Source organism: Canis lupus, chromosome 32, assembly GCF_048164855.1.
Source record: "Canis lupus baileyi chromosome 32, mCanLup2.hap1, whole genome shotgun sequence".
In the NCBI taxonomy this organism is placed as follows: Eukaryota; Metazoa; Chordata; class Mammalia; order Carnivora; family Canidae; genus Canis; species Canis lupus.
In genome coordinates this window covers 3633742-3654461 of record NC_132869.1, presented here as the reverse complement: position 1 = coordinate 3654461, position 20720 = coordinate 3633742, and the positions used below count along the sequence as shown (strand labels likewise).

Sequence of the window (20720 nt, the reverse complement as noted above, 5' to 3'; positions counted from 1 at the left end):
AGAAAATATCCAGAAAAAATCACCTGGGGTTGCTTCTTCAAGGCCAAATTCCCTCTATAAAATACCAACTTTTCTTTACCTTCTTTTTTCTTGTTGCAGGTGGGAGTTTTTTGCATTTCTTTTGAGATTGTTTGGATATAATTCATGGGAAAAATAGGCTGTACTGGGCTTATGACATTTGGACAGCACTGAAAATCTCACAATGGGTTGTTACAAAGCACTACCAAAACTTTACGTGTTTGTATTTGACTCATAACGCTCTCCAATTATAACTCATCTAGATGGATGGATGAGGAATATACATATACATGATGGTATACACACACACACATACACAATGGAATCTTATGCAGCTATAAAAAGGAAATCTTGCCATTTGCAACAACATGGATGGACTTAGAGGGTATCATGCTAAGTGAAATAAGTCAAACAGAGAAAGACAAGTATAATATGATTTCACTTACACGTGGAATTTTAAAAAACAAAAGAGATGAATGAGGAGAGGAAGATGGCAGCAGAGCGGGGAGGACTGTCAGCTCACTTCATCCCATGTACAACTAAGTCACTATCAGTTCATCCTAATACCCCAGAAATCAACCTGAAGGCTGATAGAACAAACTCCACAACTAAAGGGAGAGAGGAAGGCACATCAAAGGATGAAGTGCAGAGATGTGATTTAGGTGAGAAACAGATCACGGTTGCTACAGAGGGAAGGGAGCAGAGGCCATGGAAAAGGCAAGAGAATGAGGAACACACAAGGGAATGCACAAGGAGAACATTTCCCCAAAGCCATCGGCTTGGAAAAAGAAAGGGGCTGAATTTTGTCAGTTCCTGCACCAGCAGACCTTAAAGCCTGGAATTTTAAAGGTCAGAAGTCTTAGCTGGGATACAGGCAGGAGGATATTGTACTGCTCCTGCAGAGAAATCAGGCAAACAATCTACAGGGAGACAGTATGGAAACATGATCTAATGAGAACTTGGGGCACACAGCGGGGAGATTATTCATTCTTATTGGAGCACATCCCTGAGAGGCAGCATTTACAAAGACACCTCTCTGGAACAAAGGAGCTGGCCAGTGCCATTTCTCTCCCCACCCTTCAGCATAAACACAGAGTCACCTGCTGGCACCAAAAGAGTGCTGACACTGGATGCCTAATTTGCTTACACCCTCTACACAGCAAGCAAGGAGAGCCTCTGAGACAACTTGCCTGAAGGATAGACCTAAAGACACCTGCAAAATGAAAAGGGGTAGGAGATTGAGAAATATGTATCATGCAAGTGGATGTCAAAAGAAAGCCAGAGTAGCAATACTTACACCAGAAAAAAATAGACTTAAAAAAAAGATTGTTAATCATCAAGACAGCATCATACTGGGAGTGCCTGGGTGGCTCAGCAGTTGAGTGTCTGCCTTTGACTCAGGTCATGATCCCGGGGTCCTGGAATCAAATCCCATACCAGGCTCCCCAGGAGAGCCTGCTTCTCCCTCTACCTATGTCTCTGCCGCTCTCTCTGTGTCTCTCATGAATAAATACAAATCTTTATTTTAAAAAAAAAGACAGCATGGTACTGGCACAAAAAAACAGACAGATAGATCAATGGAACAGAACAGAGAATTCAGAAGTGGACCCACAACAAATGGCCAGCTAATCTTTGATAAAGCAGGAAAGAATATGCAATGGAAAAAAGACAGTCTCTTCAACAAATGATGTTGGGAAAACTGAACAGCCACATGAAGAAGAATGAAACTGGATGATTTTCTCACACCATACACAAAAATAGACTCATAATGAATGAAAGACCTAAATGTGAGACAAGGAAATCATAAAAATCTTAGAGAACACAAGCAGCAACCTCTGTGATCTAGACCACAGCACCTTCTTACTAGACGTGTCTCCAAAGGCAAGGGACACAAAAGCAAAAAAGAACTATTGGGACTTCTTCAAGATAAAAAGCTTTTGCACAGCAAAGGAAACAGTCAACAAAACCAAAAGACAAACTACAGAATAGGAGAGGATATTTGCAAATGTCTTATCAAATAAAGGATTAGTATACAAGGTCTATAAAGAACTTATCAAATTCAACACACACACACACAAAAACAAAGAATCCAGTCAAGAAATGGGCAGAAGACATGAACAGACATTTTTCCAAAGATGATATACAAATGGCCAACAGACACATGAAGAAATGCTCGATATGACTCAGCATCAGGGAAATAAAAATGAAAACCACAATGAAATACCACCTTACACCCGTCAGAATCACTAAAATCAACAAGTCAGGAAACAATAAATGCTGGTGCAGATGTGGACAAAGGGCAACTTTCTTACATTGCTGGTGGGAATGCAAGCTAGTGCAGCCACTCTGGAAAAACAGTATGGAGATTCTTCAAAAAATTAAAAGTAGAGCTATCCTATGACCCAGCAATTGCACTACTAGGTATTTACCCAAAAGATACAAACATAGTAAGCCAGAGGAGCACCTCCCCCAATGTTTATAGTGGTAGTGTCCACAATAGCCAAACTAAGGAAAGAACCCAGATGTCCATCAACAGAGGAGTGGATAAAGAATATATACACAATGAAATATTATTCAGCCATCAAAAAATGAAATCTTAACATTTGCAATGATGTGGATGGAACTAGAGGGTATTATACTAACTGAAATAAGTCAATCAGAGAAAGAATTATCATACAATATCAGTCATGTGGAATTTAAGAAACAAAACAGAGGATCATGAGTGAAAAGAAGGAAAAATAAAATAATATGAAATCAGAAAGGGGGACAAACCATAACAGACTCTTAACTATAAGAAATAAATTGAGGGTTGCTGGAGGGAAGGAGGATGGGGCGATAGGGTAACTGGGTGGTGGGTATTAAGGAAGACACATGATGTAATGAGCACTGGGTGTTATATGCAAGTGATGAATTACTGAACCCTACCTCTGAAACTAATAATACACAATCCATTAGCTGAATTTTTAAAAATTAAAAAATAAAATAAAAAAATAAAGACTACAACAAGAGACAAAGAAGGGCATCATATATCAAAAAGGGAACAATACAACAAGAAGATATAACAATTGTAAACATTCACACACCGAACACGACAACACCCAGGTATACAAAACAATAACACACCTAAAGGAACTAATTAAAAATAATAATAGGAGGATACTTTAATACCCCACTTGAATCAATGGACAGATTATCTAAACAGCAAATCAACAAAGAAACCATGGCTTTGAATGGCATCCTGAACCAGATGGCCTTAACAGATAAATTCAGAACTTTGTATCCTAATGCAGCAGAATACACATTCTTTTCAAGTACACATGGAAAAATCTCCAGAATAGATCACATATTAGGTCACAACACAGGCTTCAACAAATACAAAAATATTTAAATCATACTATACACCTTTTCTAATGACATTATAAAACTCGAAGTTAACCACAACAAAAAACCTGGAAAGACCATGAATACCTGCAAGTTTAACGACATGCCACTAAACAACGAATGAGTCAACCAGGAAATAAAAGAATTAAAAAAACTATATGGAAACAAGTGAAAATGAAAACATAATGGTCCAAAACCTTTGGGGTGCAGCAAGAGCAGTCCTGAGACGTAAATAGCAATACAGACCTACCTCAAGAAGCAAGAAAAATCTCAAATAAACAAATGAAACTTACATCTAAAGGAGCTAGAAAAAGAACAATAAATGAAGCCTAAAGCCAGCAGAAGGAAAGAAATAATAAACATTAGAGCAGAAATAAATGATATAGGAACTAAAACAAAACAAAACAAAAACAGTAGAATGAGTCAATGAAACCAGGCCTAGTTCTTTGAATAAAAGTAATAAAATTGATAAACCTCTAGCCTGACTTATCAAAAAGAAAAGATAAAGAGAGGAAAAATAGCAATCAACACCACAGAAATACAAACAATTATAAAAGAATATTATGAAAAACTGTACACCAGGAAATTGGACACCTGGAAGAAATGGATAAATTCCTAGAAACATATAACCTACCAAAACTGAAACAGGAAGGAGAGAACTTGAAGAGATCAATAATGAGCAAAGAAATTGAATCAGTAATCAGAAAACCCCCAACAAACAAAAGTCCAGGATCAAATGCTTTCACAGGCAAATTCTATCAAATATATATTTTTTTAAGCAAAAAGAATTTAATAGGATTCCAAACACTCTCGTGGACCCGAGGGAAGCCCTAAGGTACAGCCAGAAGGGAAACAGAACAGCGAACCATGTTCTCTCTTTTCTAGCCTGACCTGCAGAGGCAGGATAGCTTTATCTTGCATATTTTCTCCAAACTTACGTTTCCTTCTTTTTCTCTGCAGCTTTCTTTGGATAATCCAAAAAGCATTTCCAGAACCCCACATTTGCCAAGATCAACAATTTGACTGGGGTCCCTTGGTGGCACAGTCTTTGAAGCGTCCAACTTGCTTTCAGCTCAGGTCTTGATCTGGTAAGGTGGGATCGAACACCATGCTCAGTACAGAGTCTGCTTCAAATTCTTTCTCCCTCCCCTCTCTACCCCTCCTAACTCTAATAAATAAATAAAATCTTTTTTTTAAGATTTTATTTATTTATTCATGATAGTCACACACACACACACACAGAGGCAGAGACACAGGCAGAGGGAGAAGCAGGCTCCATGCACCGGGAGCCCGACGTGGGATTCGATCCCGGGTCTCCAGGATCGTGCCCCGGGTCAAAGGCAGACACCAAACCGCTGCGCCACCCAGGGATCCCATAAAATCTTTTTTTTTTAAAAAAAGAATTTAATTATAATTCCTAGTTACAATTTCCGGCTTAGCCTGGGGCTTGAGCCAGATATATGACCCCTAGTCTAGGTCACTAGCAGGGGAAAGAGGCATGTAGTCTAGTCACCAGTAAGTGCCTTTTCATGGCTGAGGGAACATTTCATGCTTTGGAGAGACAATTTACAGTTACTTGTTAAAGTTAAGCATTTGAAAACTTTCCTTAAGGTTTTAGGTTTAACATAAATATTCCATCCATAAAACTAGTTCATTTTAATAATCACTTTCAAGGCAGCCTTTAATTCATGATTGATAAGAGAATATTTAAGTTGAATACACTAAATTTTAAATTTCTTTAAACAAATCCATTTACAACCCAAATTCCTTTTAACAATAGCATTTATACATTTAAATTGTTTTTCTCTTAAACAGCACTTCAAATACTTGATCCAACAAGCAGACCTTCCCAGTGCTTAATTCTTATAATAAATTAAATGTACAATGAGTTCCTAAATTCTCTGGAACATGTCAAGATTTTTGCAGACTTAGTAACATTTTAAAGTACTTTTCAACTAAAATTCAGAAGACTTACTATCTGTTATTCATTTTATATTAGAATCCAAAGACCAATACGACATACCATAATATGCCTGATATGTCAGTTGGGTTTAAATACTTTAAATAACAAATACTAGTTTGTCCCAATGAATATAAAAACTATTCCTGAAATTACCATACAGTATCGATGGCTTTGGGAATTGCAAAACCTCTTTGAAAATTAGTCATCATTCTAGATTTCATCCAAGAAATGCAGCACTCTGAAGTCCTCTTAAAGGGCTCAGTAGGTTTGGTCCCAGGGGCCAGGTAGGTTGACAGTGCCAGGATGATGAGGGACTCAGGCCTGGGGAATTCAAAAGTGGGCAGACCACTGTAGCTCATTCAGCATTAAGTCGGAACATTAACACTGGATGGTTGTGATGAGACTTGAATAAAATAATGTATGGGAAAATTCTTGTCACGTGTTACACACTTGATGGCAACTAGTTTTAGAATTTTCAACTTTTAATTTTTACTAGTATACAGCATACTTAAAGTTAAATACTCTTAAAAGCCTTTAAATACAAAATTTACTTAAATAAATTAACCCTTTTAACATGAAGACACAGTTTCTGACCTTGTCTAATCTCATAATTACTCAAGGAAACAAACTCCTGGTTCCTTTATAGGCCACTGTGCATTCACCAATTCAAGAAAGGGAAACTAGAGCCTACTTTTTAGCATATGCCCTTTCCAGACCACAGAAATATTTTTTTCTGCCTTAAAAAAAGAAACCTGAATTCACAAAACTAAATTTTAAGAGGAGATTCCCATTACATAATCTTCCTTAAAGGTGTTGTTGTTTGTTTGTTTGTTTGTTTTTTAACACAAGGCATGTTTCCTTAAAAATAATTATTTGAGGTGGAATAGGAACTGGGAAAAGGGAGAAATAGCAAGTGTGAAATCAGTGTCCTAAAACAGTAGCCAGTGACTATCCATCATGAATTCACATATCTCAGAAAACCAAGAAAAAAATAATAATATCTTTATTAAAATGTGGCTTACATTGACCTTTAAAAAACAAAAACAATTTTCCAAAGCAAGCTACTGTAGCTTTGAGCTCTAAAACACAAGATGATTGTGGAGATTAGAGAAACAAATTCTAAAGACTGATTACAGAAAATCGTTTTCAGAAGGGTAGAGAGCTATAAGATAAGCTCCAAACATATGTACAAAAGATTGAAAGGCTATTTTATTACAAGAGAAATGGCAAATTTTGTCACTCCTCTGACCTGAAGCAAGTTGAAAACTGGGTAGAAAAACGTTGCATATCAAGGAGAAAATTGTGGTCTGAAAAGGTCTATCTGTAGACCTTGTTTTGGTAAGAACAGTCAAGATTAAAGGAATGGAAAGAATCTGTAATGGGTAGCACAATTTTTAGGTATCAAATCTGCCTCATCACACTATGAATACATGTTCTAACTAATTCAGAGTTAAATTGTTCAAAGCTAGCCACTGATGTGTCGCTTGTGGAGCAGATGCAATCCCATCACTAGCAGAAGCAGAACATGGGACCTAGGATAAAAGATGACATCAAGGCAAGGGAGGCAAAATCAGCAGCGCCTGGAAATCCCACACTGATTAGAGTGAAGAGAGAATTTATTTCGGTTGCCATTTCTGTTGTTGTTTGTCCAGGAGAAAAGTAAAAAATAAAGCCCTGCCCCTTTAGCAGGATTCTCAGTTGAAACCCATTCTAGGGTTCTGAAGGCCTACCCAAATGTTGATACAGAACTTTGCTGTATTAAAATTAATATCCCTTTGTCCAAGGTAGACAATACACTATGACCAAGACAACTCAGATCTTCTAGCCGAAGATGCCATGAAATGATTACATGGAAAACCATGTCTTACAACAGGTACTTATTTATCAATTATAGATATTCCAGTCTCTTCCATCAAACTGCTTCTGTGAATAGTTTTTTGGGTTTATTTTTTTGTTGTTGTTGTTGTTGTTGTTGTTGGCTTTTCTTTTTGGAATAAATCTCCTTTATTAGATTAAGGATGTTTTTTTTAAGATTTTATTCATTTATTCATGACAGAGAGAGAGAGAGATAGGCAGAGACACAGGCAGAGGGAGAAGCAGGCTCCATGCAAAGAGCCTGATGTGGGACTCAATCAGGCTTTTGGATAAAAGTCTAACTGAATGAAATTATGTCTGGGTACAAGCCTGCAGCTATTCAGACATATCCTGTACTTGGTGAAAAAATCACCGAGGATACACCGTATTGGAACAATTATAAGACCCCTGTTCAAATCAAGGAGTTTGGTGCAGTGTCAAAAGTAGATTTTTCTCCACAACCTCCATATAATTACGCTGTCACAGTTTCCTCAAGGATTCACATTTATGGCTGGTACTCTCAAGAACCTATAGAAACGTTTTCCCAATGTAAAGACACAACATACTGTGCTTCTTTTCGTAAGGATGGTAGACTGCTTGTGGCTGGCAGTAAAAATGGTTGAGTTCAGCTTTTTGATATAAGTGGGAAAGCTCCCCCCTCAGGCAGTTTGAAGGTTATACTAAAGCAGTTCACATGGTTGATTTTATAGCTGACAAATATCATGTGGTCTCTGGGGCTGATGATTATACAGTTAAATTGTGGGATATTCCAAACTCCAAGGAAATTGTGACATTCAAAGAACATTCTGATTATGTGAGGTGTGGATGTGGTAGCAAACTGAACACAGATCTGTTTGTAACAGGGTCATATGATCATACTGTGAAGATGTTTGATACATAAACAAACAAGAGTAATAACAAGAGTAAGAGTAAACAATGGTAATAACACTGAATGGTGATGGTAGCTACAGTTATGGTCTCTCTTTCTGTCATGAACAAATAAATAAAATTTTTAACGAAAAAAAAGAAATAGACTTTTTAAAAAATCATTCACCACAATCTAGTGAGATTTATTCTAGAGCAGTAAGTATGGTTCAATACTCTTCAATCAATCAATGTGACATACCATATTAATAAAAGAAAGGACAAGAACCATATGATCATTTCAATATATGTGGAAAATCATTTGAAAAATAAAATATCCATTCATGATAAAAAAAAACCCTCCACAAGTAGAATTAGAAGGCAAAAACTGCAAAATAATAAAAGCCATATATGAAAAACCCACAGCTAGTATCATCCTAAAGGGGGAAAAATTGAGAGCTTTTCTTCTACAGTCAGGAACAAACAGAGGTGTCCATCCTCACCATTATTATTTAACACAGTACTAGAAGTCATAGCCATAGCAATGAGATAACAAAAATAAAGAAAAGTATCCTAAGTGGTAAGGAAGAAGTAAAGCTTTTGCTATTTGTAAATGATGGGATACAACATATAGAAAACCTGAAAGATTCCACAAAAAAACCTGCTACAACTAAAGAATAAATTCACTGTCACAGGACACAAAATCAACATACAGAAATCTGTTGCATTTCCATACTCCAATAATGAAGCAGCAGAAAAAGAAATTAAGGACTCAATCCCAATTGGATCAAAAATAATAAGATACCTAGAAACAAACCTAACCAAAGAGGTTAAAGACCCATACTCTGCAAACTATAAAACACTGGTAGAGAAATTTAAGAGAACACAAAGAAATGGAAAGACATTCCATGCTCATGGATTGGGAAAACAAATATTGTTAAAATGTCTATACTACCCAAATCAGTCTACATATTTAATACAATCCCATTCAAAATACCACCAGCATTTTTCACACAGCTGGAACAAACAATCATAAAATTTGTATGAAACTACAACAAAGACTCTGAATAGCCAAAACACTCTTAGAAAAAGAAAAATAAAGCTGGAAGCATCACAATTCTGAACTTCAAGTTATATTACAAAACTGTAGCCATCAAAACAGCGTGGTAGTCACGCAAAAATAGACACACAGACCAATAGAATTGAACAGAAAGTGCAGAAATGAATCCACAACCATATGGTTAATTAATCATCAGCAAAGCAAGAAAGAGTATCCTTTAGGAAAGTCTCTTCAACAAGTGGGTTTGGGAAAACTTGACAGCTATCTGCTAATGAATGAAACTGGACCATTTTCTTACACCATACACAAAATAAATTCAAAATAGATTAAAGACCTAAACATGAAACAGGAAACCATAAAAGTCCTAGAGGAGAACACAGGCAACAACCTCTGTGGCATTGACCATAGCAACTTTTCTCTAGATATATCTCCTGAGGCAAGGGAAACAAAACAGAAAATAAACTATTGGGATGTCATCAAAATAAAAACTTCCGCACAGCAAAAGAAAAAAAAAATAGGGATCCCTGGGTGGCACAGCGGTTTAGTGCCTGCCTTTGGCCCAGGGCGTGATCCTGGAGACCCAGGATCGAATCCCACGTCGGGCTCCTGGTGCATGGAGCCTGCTTCTCCCTCTGCCTGTGTCTCTGCCCCTCTCTCTCTCTCTCTCTCTCTCTCTCTCTCTCTCTTTGTGTGACTATCATAAATAAATAAAAATAAAAAAAGAAAAAAAATAGACAACCTATGGAATGGGAGAAGATATTCACAACTGATATATTCAGTAAAGGGTTAGTATCCAAAATCTATAAAGAACTTACCAACTCAACACCCAAGAAAACAAATAATCCAGTTTAAAAATGGCCAGAAAACATAAATAGACATTTTTCCAAAAAGACATACAGATGGCCAACAGATGCAGAAAAGATGCTCAACATCACTGTTAATCAAAGGAAATGCAAATAAAAAATACAATGAGATACCACCTCACACCTGTCAGAATGGCTAAAATCAACAACACAAGAAACAACTTGAGGAGGATGTGAAGAAAAGAGGAGCCTCGTACACTGTTGGTGGGAATGCAAACTGGTGCAGCCACTCTGGGAAACAGTGTGGAGGTTCTTCAAGAAGTTGAAAGTAGATCTACCCTATGGCCCAGCAATTGCACTACTGGGTATTTACCCAAAGGATACAGAAACACTGATTGAAAGGGATACATGTACCCCAATGTTTATAGCAGCATTATCTACAATAGCCAAACCATGGGAGCATCCTAAGTGTCCCTGGACTGATCAATGGATGAAGAAGAAGTAGGATATAGATATAATGAAATATTACTCAGCCATAACAAAGAATGAAATATTGCCATTTACAATGACATGAATGAGCTAAAGAGTATTATGCTAAGTGAAATAAGTCAGAGAAAGACAAATACCATATGATATCATTCATATGTATAATTTAAGAGGCAAAACAAATGAGCAAAAGGTGAAAAGAGAGAGAGAGAGGCAAACCAGACTCTTAACTATATAAAACAAACTGATGGTTACCAGAATGGGGGGGTGGATAATGGGTGAAACAGGTGAGGGGATTAAATGGAACATGTGATGAGCACTGGGTGTCATATGGGAGTGCTGAATTGTATACCTAAGACTAATATTACAGTGTAGGTTAAGTAACTGGAATTTAAATTAATTTTTTAATAAAACAAATAAATAAACAAAAAGCATAATCAGATATGCAAATACAGAGAACAAATGGATGATTTCCAGAGGAGAGGAGAGGGTGAGCAAAATGAGTGAATATGAGTGGAAGATACAGGTTCTAGTTATAGAGAAAATAAGTCATGGGAATAAGAGGCACAACACTGGTGATATACTCAGTAGTATTGTAATAACACTGAATGGTGATGGTAGCTACAGTTATGGTGTACACAGAATGACATATACAGAAGTTGAATTGCTATATTGTACACCTGAAGCTAATGTAACATTACAGGTCAACTACACTCAAAATTTTAAAATGTTTTAATCAAAATAAAATAAATACATAATCTTCCAGGCCATATATTTTAGGATGCTTCCATGAATTCTCAGAAACAATTCCAGATATAGAGTAAGCACAACTCCATATGTGTAGTAAGCCAAAAAATAAGTTTAGAGAACAGATGAATAAAACAATAAATTACTGGTTCATGAATGTGCATATGTATGTAATCAAAAAGAAATCAAAGGGTGTTATTGGTTTATGCTTTTCAAAATTCTTCCCAGAAAGTGTTACATCACCAACAGAAAAAATATTGTGACCATTAGGCAATTATCTAAAGGACAGATTAGCAAGAAAAAGGATATGAAGGCAGAATACAATGAAGCAGGAGAGATCAGTACTCCTCTAGGCTGAAATCAAATTATTTTTATTTGAAGAACAATCTGAGCACAAAATTTTCCTGTTGAACAAGACAACTATAAGCTGATGGCTTGTTATAGATGTGAAGAATCAAAAATAAAGATATGAAGAACCTGGGATATGAATATAGATATGAATATTTCCCAACTCACAAAAGGAATAAGAAAAAGAGCTATTATTGGTAAAGGTGGAGATTATCAATCGTAAGTGAATAATTAGCATGTGGGACATCAAGAGATATATTATAAGAAAGTATGTAGATAAACTGAAGAAACAATAATAAACTGAACACTTCAACAGAAAAAGTGAAGCAAGGAAATTATAAGTAGCACATATATATGCAGCACCATATGAATCAACATATGTTTTCAGTTAAGGTTTTGTCTACATCTTCATTATTTCTAAGGAAAGAGGTGCATTCTTAAAGGGTGTGGTAATATTCAAATCAACTGCAGATGCACTAAATAAGCCAATTCTAAAATTACAAATACAAACTATATGATGATCAGGATAAAAATCTTACAACATTTTTTATGAAATCTTTCTAAAAATCATTAATGGTCTGAAAGCTCTTTTCATTGCTGCCTTCATCACTTTATTCCTGAATGTGTAGATAACAGGATTTAAAAAAGGAGTGAGAACTGCATCAGAGAGAGCAAGAAATCTGTCCATCTGGGAATTGGGGTGTAGCCATGTATAGACAAACATGGTTGGACCAAAGAAAAAAATACCACAGTGATGTGAGCTGACAAAGTGGAGAGGGCCTTGGATGAGCCACCTGAGGAATGTTTCCAAACAGTAAACAGGATGAAGACGTAGGAGATGAGGAGTATGAAGAAGGAACCAACACAGATAAACCCACTGTTGACAGTGACCATGAACTGCAACCTGTAGGTGTCTGTACAGGCCAGTCTGAGGAGACGAGGAAGGTCATAGTAAAAGCTGTCCAGCACATTAGGACCACAGAAGGGTAGATTAACAACAAATGCCAGTTGGAACAGTGAGTGACTGACACCAAGGGCCCAAGCAGCAGCCAGAAATAAGATGCACCTCTGTGGGCTCATGATGGTCAGATAGTGGAGGGGCTTACATGTGGCCACATATCTGTCAAAGGCCATGGCAATGAGCAGCACCATCTCCACGCCACCAATGACATGGATGAAGAAGATCTGGGCGATGCAGCCGCCAAAGGGGATGACTTTGTGCTTTCTGAAAAGGTCATAAATCATCTTGGGTGAGGTAGCAGAGCAGGCTCCCAAGTCAGTGAAAGAGAGACTGGCCAGGAGAAAGTACATGGGGGAGTGTAAGTGAGGATCAATGGTCACAGAAAACACAATGAGGATGTTTCCAGTCATGCTTGCCACGTAGAGCACAGAGGAGAACACCAGAAGGAGAAGCTGGATCTCCCATGAGTGAGTGAGTCCCAGGAACACAAACTCAGACACAGCCGAGTGATTCCCTCCATCCATGGATCCGGCCAACTGGGCTGCCACTGAAATGATGGGAACTAAGAATGTGAGAAAGAAACTGTGATTATCAGGAATGATAGTGGTATTGAATATTTATGCTGCATTGCAAATGAGAACTAGCTGATAATCCAGTTCTTCACACTTCTTAAGTAATGACAGTAATGACGACAATGATGATGATGATGATGTAAGCACAACTCAGAAGATCATATTATAATTGGAACTACTAGGAAAAGCTCTCATTGCCTAAAATTAATAGGAGAATTTGGCAAGAAGAAAAGCTTCGCAGGGCCCTGTAACAAGAAACAGAATATACAAGCAAGAAGGTATATTTGTTCACAAAAGAAAAAGAGAAGTCGGTGAAAATAAATTCATTTAATTACCCACAAAGAGAAATAACACAGTTATACAAATTACATCTGACCCTACTTTCCCATAACAACACATTTCATCTCCCACTTATGATCATTTTCAATTTCTTCTCTCCATACAATTTACATTCAGAGAGTAGGACTGTGGAGAAGCTGATTAATCAGTGGATCACCATTTAGGAGTGAAAGTTTTCTGAAACATGAGACGGGAATGAATTAAGGAGAAACACACTGTAGAAGAGGACACCGATTGAGATAAGGGACAATGCAACTGGGGAATAAGAAAACACCCAAATCATGCAAGCGTAGTCAAAGAGAAATGGGCTTCAGCAAAGATAGAATTTCATTCTTTGTCATCATGTCAGATCAGGTTCACTGCTTTTCTGAATCTTCCCATTTTTTATTGTGGTAGAAACCATATAGCATTAAACTTTACCATATAAACCCTGCACAAGTGTACAGTTAAGTATTATTAAGTATATCCATCTGGAAAATATGCCTAGAATTTCTTCATCTTGTAAATCTGACACTCCACACCCATTGAACAACAGGTTCCTGTCTCCTCTCCCCTCAGCCACCATCTACTTTGTTTTTATGAATTTCACTACTTTAGGTACCTCATAGAACTGGAATCACACAGTATTTCTTTATTTTTTACTGTCTTATTTCACTTAGCATAATATCCTCAGGTTCATTGACTACATCTTTCCATTTTTTAAAAGTTCTTTCAAAATGATACAGAGATCTCTACTGGCCACTCTACTCAATGAAGTTCCCTCTGGACCTACACCTGGCCCTGCAGGATTTTTATCCAGACCTAAGATATGTACAAATACTTGGGATTTCACCCTAGTTCCTGCTAAAGAATGGACCTGTATCACCACAAGGAATGTGAAATATACCTGGAAACAACTTCTATTTGTCCACACATATAAAAGTCTTATGGCCAGCACTTACAAACACTGAAATATTACATTTTTCTTCATCAGCAATTCAGCCATTCATCCCTTTTTTTGCTCAGTAGTATATCCATTCTTTTAAATTATTCGGGACTTTATTGTCACCTGCTCTGATATTTGACATCATCAGTCTCAATATGTCTGAAATCCATGCAGGTATGTGGTGTCTCCAAGGTCATTTGCACTTTTAAGCATTAGCACATTTTGAAATGAAAAGAATGTCAAACTTCAGTAACAGTATAGGAGGGCACATTGCCTTGGCTTAATCACATGCACTTAGAGCACATACTAAAGGGTTGGTAGTTGGGGCACTTGCCTGGCTCAGTTGGTAGAGCATAGATCTCTTGATTTCAGGGTTGGAAGTTCAAGTCCCACAGTGGGTATAGTTATTACTTAAAAATAAAGTCCTTTAAAAAAAAAGTTGGGGGCTGGGTTGGTTGAGCATCTGCCTTTGGCTCAGGTCATGATCCCAGGGTCCTGGGATGAAGCCCCAGGTCAAGTCAAGCTCCCTGCTTAGCAAGGAGCCTGCTTCTCTCTCTCCCTCTGCTGCTCCCCCTGCTTGTACACACACACACACACACACATTCTCTCTCTGTCCCTCTCTCTCTCTCTCTCTGTCAAATAAACAGATGGGATCTTTAAAGAAAAATAAGAGTTCTATTTACTTAAATAAAAGGGGGGCTGGTGACTTTTAAGTTTTGACTATGTTTTTCTTTGGGAGGAGAAGGGATGAAAGTGGTGAAGATTCCACTGCTCTGTGTCCAAATACCCACCATAATGAACTCCCAATAGAGGGTAAGCCCTGAAAACAGCTGCTGAAGTTTTATTCCTTTTAGAAGGTGTTGGGATGCAATACAGGCTTACTGATCTTCTTTTGCAGACACATCTCCAGGTATTTGAAGAATCTTCTCAAAAAAAAAATTCAGTTGATACCTATCCTAAAACATCTCTCTGCTCCCAAACTGAAAAACACACTCACTGTGATCCGACCCCAAGTTTAGCTCATCAATGCTAAGCTGAGTCTATATATACAACTGAATCAAATGATTTTGCTGTCACCTCCTGAGGCTACAGTCCATAGTCTCAAGATACACACTTTTTATAGCCCAAGCTCTTGGGTCAGAAGTCTCTGAGCCTGGGCTGGAGAAGAAGGAACCACCTATGCAGCCATTGTGTGAGGGACAGAGGAAAGGACGAGGACTGGTTGGTAAATATGCAGAGACAGATGGCTAGAAATACTCAGCAACTGAGGATGAAACATGGAGACTTCTGTGTGGAAAGCATATGTATCCTGTGAAATCCTACCAATATTTTTATCTAAGAAACAGCCTGTTCCAGATTGACCATTTTTCAGATGAGAAATCTGAGATTCAAAAATGTAAACTGAATTGCTTATAGTCACACAAGTGCCGGAACTAGGGACTAGAATCCAGGTCTCTGGATTCTTGATCCAGAAACTATAGATCCTGTAGAATATAACCTAAGAAAGAAGAGTAAAAAATCAAAACTTAAAATGTGACTTTCAGAGTTAAAACTAACACCAAACACCAGCATTTATACAAACCACCTATTATTTGTATTAAATTATTTTGTATGACAATAATAACTACATACATACAACAAAATGACCAATGGAATGTTAGAAGTAAATGGTATACAGAAATGAGATCTTTCAAAAGACAAATACCATATGATGTCACTCATATGTGGAATTTAAGAAACACAACAGATGAACATAGGGGGAAAGGGGGAAAAAGAGAGAGAGGGAGGCAAACCATAAGAGACTCTTAACTATAGAGAACAAACTGAGGGCTGATGGAGGGAGACAGGCAGCGGGATGGGCTAAATGGGTGGTGGGCACTAAGGAGGGCACACGTTGGGATGAACACTGGGGTGTTGGTGTTGTATGTAAGTGAAGAATCACTGAATTCTACACCTAAAGCTAAATTCTACACCTAACACTATATGTTAACTAACTCGAATTTAAATGAAAACTTGAAACAAACAAGCAAAAAGAAATGACGTCATTTATTGCTGCCACACTTTGAGTGCTCACTCTTCTCATTTTGGTGCTCATTTGGAAGACCAAAACAGTGGTGCAATATCTGAAAGAAAATCTTTATCACACCATCCATCATTTCTGCCTCTCCATAGTTTGCTGTCCTCAAAAGTCAAGTAAAAGTTCTTAATTATTTTATAAAGTTCTCCTTGATAGTTCCAGTCCATAATGAGTCAGAGTTTGGGTTTTTTTCCAACTTCTATAAGTCACAAACTCAATAAACCCAGTGGAAAGACATAAATTGCACACATAATTGCTATAACACAGTATACAATATATGCCATATGAACAGTAGACAAGATTATATGCTGAATGTGAAAAGAAAACCATATCTGGGGGCATCACAATGCTAGATTTCAGGTTGTACTACAAAGCTGTGGTCATCAAGACAGTGTGGTACTGGCACAAAAACAGACACATAGATCAGTGGAACAGAATAGAGAATCCAGAAATGGACCCTGAACTTTATGGGCAACTAATATTCGATAAAGGAGGAAAGACTATCCATTGGAAGAAAGACAGTTTCTTCAATAAATGGTGCTGGGAAAATTGGACATCCACATGCAGAAGAATGAAACTAGACCACTCTCTTTCACCATACACAAAGATAAACTCAAAATGGATGAAAGATCTAAATGTGAGACAAGATTCCATCAAAATCCTAGAGAAGAACACAGGCAACACCCTTTTTGAACTCGGCCATAGTAACTTCTTGCAAGATACATCCACCAAGGCAAAAGAAACAAAAGCAAAAATGAACTATTGGGACTTCATCAAGATAAGAAGCTTTTGCACAGCAAAGGATACAGTCAACAAAACTAAAAGACAACCTACAGAATGGGAGAAGATATTTGCAAATGACGTATGAGATAAAGGGCTAGTTTCCAAGATCTATAAAGAACTTATTAAACTCAACACCAAAGAAACAAACAATCCAATCATGAAATGGGCAAAAGACATGAAGAGAAATCTCACAGAGGAAGACATAGACATGGCCAACATGCATATGAGAAAATGCTCTGCATCACTTGCCATCAGGGAAATACAAATCAAAACCACAATGAGATCCCACCTCACACCAGTGAGAATGGGGAAAATTAACAAGGCAGGAAACAACAAATGTTGGAGAGGATGCGGAGAAAAGGGAACCCTCTTACACTGTTGGTGGGAATGTGAACTGGTGCAGCCACTCTGGAAAACTGTGTGGAGGTTCCTCAAAGAGTTAAAAATAAAACTACCCTACAACCCAGCAATTGCACTACTGGGGATTTACCCCAAAGATACAGATGCAGTGAAATGCCGGGACACCTGCACCCCAATGTTTATAGCAGCAATGTCCTCAATAGCAAACTGTGGAAGGAGCCTCAGTGTCCATTGAAAGATGAATGGATAAAGAAGATGTGGTATATGTATACAATGGAATATTACTCAGCCTTTAGAAATGACAAATACCCACCATTTGCTTCGACATGGATGGAACTGGAGGGTATTATGCTGAGTGAAGTAAGTCAATTGGAGAAGGACAAACATAATATGGTCTCATTGATTCAGGGAATATAAAAAATAGTGAAAGGGATTATAAGGAAAAGGAGAGAAAATGAGTGGGAAATATCAGAGAGGGCGACAGAACATGAGAGACACATGACTCTTGGAAACAAACAATGGATAGTGGAAGGAGAGATGGGTTGGGGAGACAGGGTGACTGGGTGAAGGGCACTGAGAGGGCACTTGACAGGATGAGCACTGGGTGTATGCTATATGTTGGCAAATTGAACTCCAATTTAAAAAATACACAAAAAAATTAAAAATTTAAAAAATAAAAATCATGATGAGATACCACATCATACCTGTGAGAATGGTAAAATTAACAACACAAGAAACAACGGGTGCAAGGATGCAGAGAGAGGGGAATGTTTTGGGAATACAAACTGATGCAGCCACTGTCGAAACCTATATGGAGGTTCCTCAAGTAGTTAAAAATACAACTACCCTATGGCCCAGCCATTGAACTACCAGGTATTTACCCAGAGGGTAAAAAATAATCATTCAAAGGAGTACATGCAGCTTGCTACAGCAACATTATCAACAATAACCAAACTATGGAGAGAGATCTAATGTTCATTGGTTAATGGATAAAGAAGTGATATGGGGGCACCTGGGTGGCTCAGTTGGTTAAGCTTCTAGCCTCAGCTCAGGTCATGGTCCCAGGGTCCTCAGACCAAGCCCCACATCTGGCTCTCTGCTTAGTGGGGAATCTGCTTCTCCCTCTGTACTCCCCTCATGCTTGCTCTCACTCTCACATGTGCACTCTCTCTCTCTCAAATAAAATCTTTTAAAAATAGGAAGTGATACACACACACACACACACACACACACACACAATGGAATATTACTCAGTCATCAAAAACAATGAAATCTTGCTATTTGCAACAATGTGGATGGAGTGTATTATGCTAAATGAAATCAGTCTGAGAAAAACAAATACCATGTAATTTCATTCATACATGGAATTTAAGAAATAAAAAGAGGAACACACAGAAAGGAAAATTTAAATAAAAGAGAGAGGGAAACAAACCATAAGAGACTCTTCTTTTAATATTTTATTTGTTTATTCATGAGAAATTCAGAGAGGAGTGAATGGGTGACGGGCACTGGGGGTTATTCTGTATGTTAGTAAATTGAACACCAATAACAAATAAATTAAAAAAATAAAAAATAAAAAAAAAACAGAGAGACAGAGACAAAGGGAGAAGCAGGCTCCCTGCAGGGAGCCTGATGTGGGACTCAATCCTGGAACCCCGAGATCACGACCCGAGCCAAAGGCAGACACTCAACCATTGAGCCACTCATGTGCCCTATCATAAAAGACTCAACAGTAAAGGACAAATGAAGAGTTAATGGAGGGAGATGGGTGGAAGATGGCTAAATGGGTGATGGGTATTAAGGAGGGCACTTGTTATAATGAGCACTGAGTGTTACATGTAAGCTATAAACCACTGAATCAAAATAATTAAACATAAAGTGACCAAATTAATCATAAAATAAATAAATAAATAAATAAATAAATAAATAAATAAATAAATAACATCTGTGTACCAGTCTCTTGCTCATATTTATACCCTGTATTTCAGACTTGCTTATCCAGATACCTACCTTACATTTCTACTGTTAAATCCCAAAGCATCTTAGATGTAATGTGCACACAATTGAGTTCCTGCTTTAACATACCCCTTCATCTTAAGTGATGAAAGATACATCTTTCTAACTGCTTGTCTCAAAAAACTTGGGAGTCATTTCTCTAAAATTCAATATCCATCAGCTGGCAATTGTGTTAGCTGACCCTTCAAAAGCTCACTATATCTTATCATTTGCTACCCAAGCCACAATTTCCCTCTTCCTTTAATTTCTGCAACACAGTACTAACTTACCACTGCTTAAACCACTGCACGTTTCCTAGACTATTCTTTGTAAGATAATCAGACATAAAACTAATTTAATTTTTTCTCCTTTTTTTTTGTAAATAGGCTACATGCATAGTGTGGAGCCCTGTATAGGGCTTGAATTCACAACCCTGAGACCAAGACCTAGGCTGAGATCCAGAGTGAGATCCTCAACTGACTGAACTACCTGGGTGCCCCAAAGTTAATTTTACATGTAAATGATATCATGTCACTTCCCTGCTCAGAATTCTCCAATGATCCCCCTTTCTCAGAGTAAAAACCAAATATGTTACAATGGTTTACAGAATCCTGAATGATTTGGCCTCACTTTACCTCCATGAATAGTCTCCTTCTATTCTCCTTCTTTTATATTGACAAAGTCACACTGGCCTTCTTGCTGTTTCTTGAATACAACCAAGCCTTTTAGGCCTTTACTAACTGTACCCTCCGCATAGGATGCCTTCCTCTGGATATTTACATTGATAATCCATTCAACTATATCAAATCTTTGCTCAAGGACACCATCCCAAAAGATGCCTACAGTTTGACTACCTTACTCAGAAAAGCAATCCACTACCCCACAACTCTGGAGTTTCAGAATCACCTTAACCTTCTCTATTATATTGGTAGCTCACTTATTTCTTTTTAACTTAGTATAGAACTTTCTTGTTTATTTTGCTTATTATTTATTGTCTGGATAGCACCACAAAGGTAGGAATTTTATATACATATAAAATATATATTATCTATAAATATATATTCTCAACTGAGATATCCCAAAAACCTACAATAATGCCTGGCACTTGATAGGCATTTGGCATTTGCTTCATAAATGAAAAAGTGAAAAGAGGATGTGGAGAGAAAAGGAGAGGGAGAGAATGA

At 37.5% G+C, this 20720-nt stretch overlaps 1 long non-coding RNA gene and 1 pseudogene across 2 annotated transcripts in view; both read right to left on the bottom strand.

Moving 5' to 3' along the window:
- Window positions 1–20720, bottom strand: part of LOC140622546 (uncharacterized) — a 51538-nt gene that overhangs the window by 19768 nt on the left and 11050 nt on the right. The window lies entirely within an intron of this gene.
- On the bottom strand, window positions 12072–13009 carry LOC140622756 (olfactory receptor 4F3/4F16/4F29-like; annotated as a pseudogene).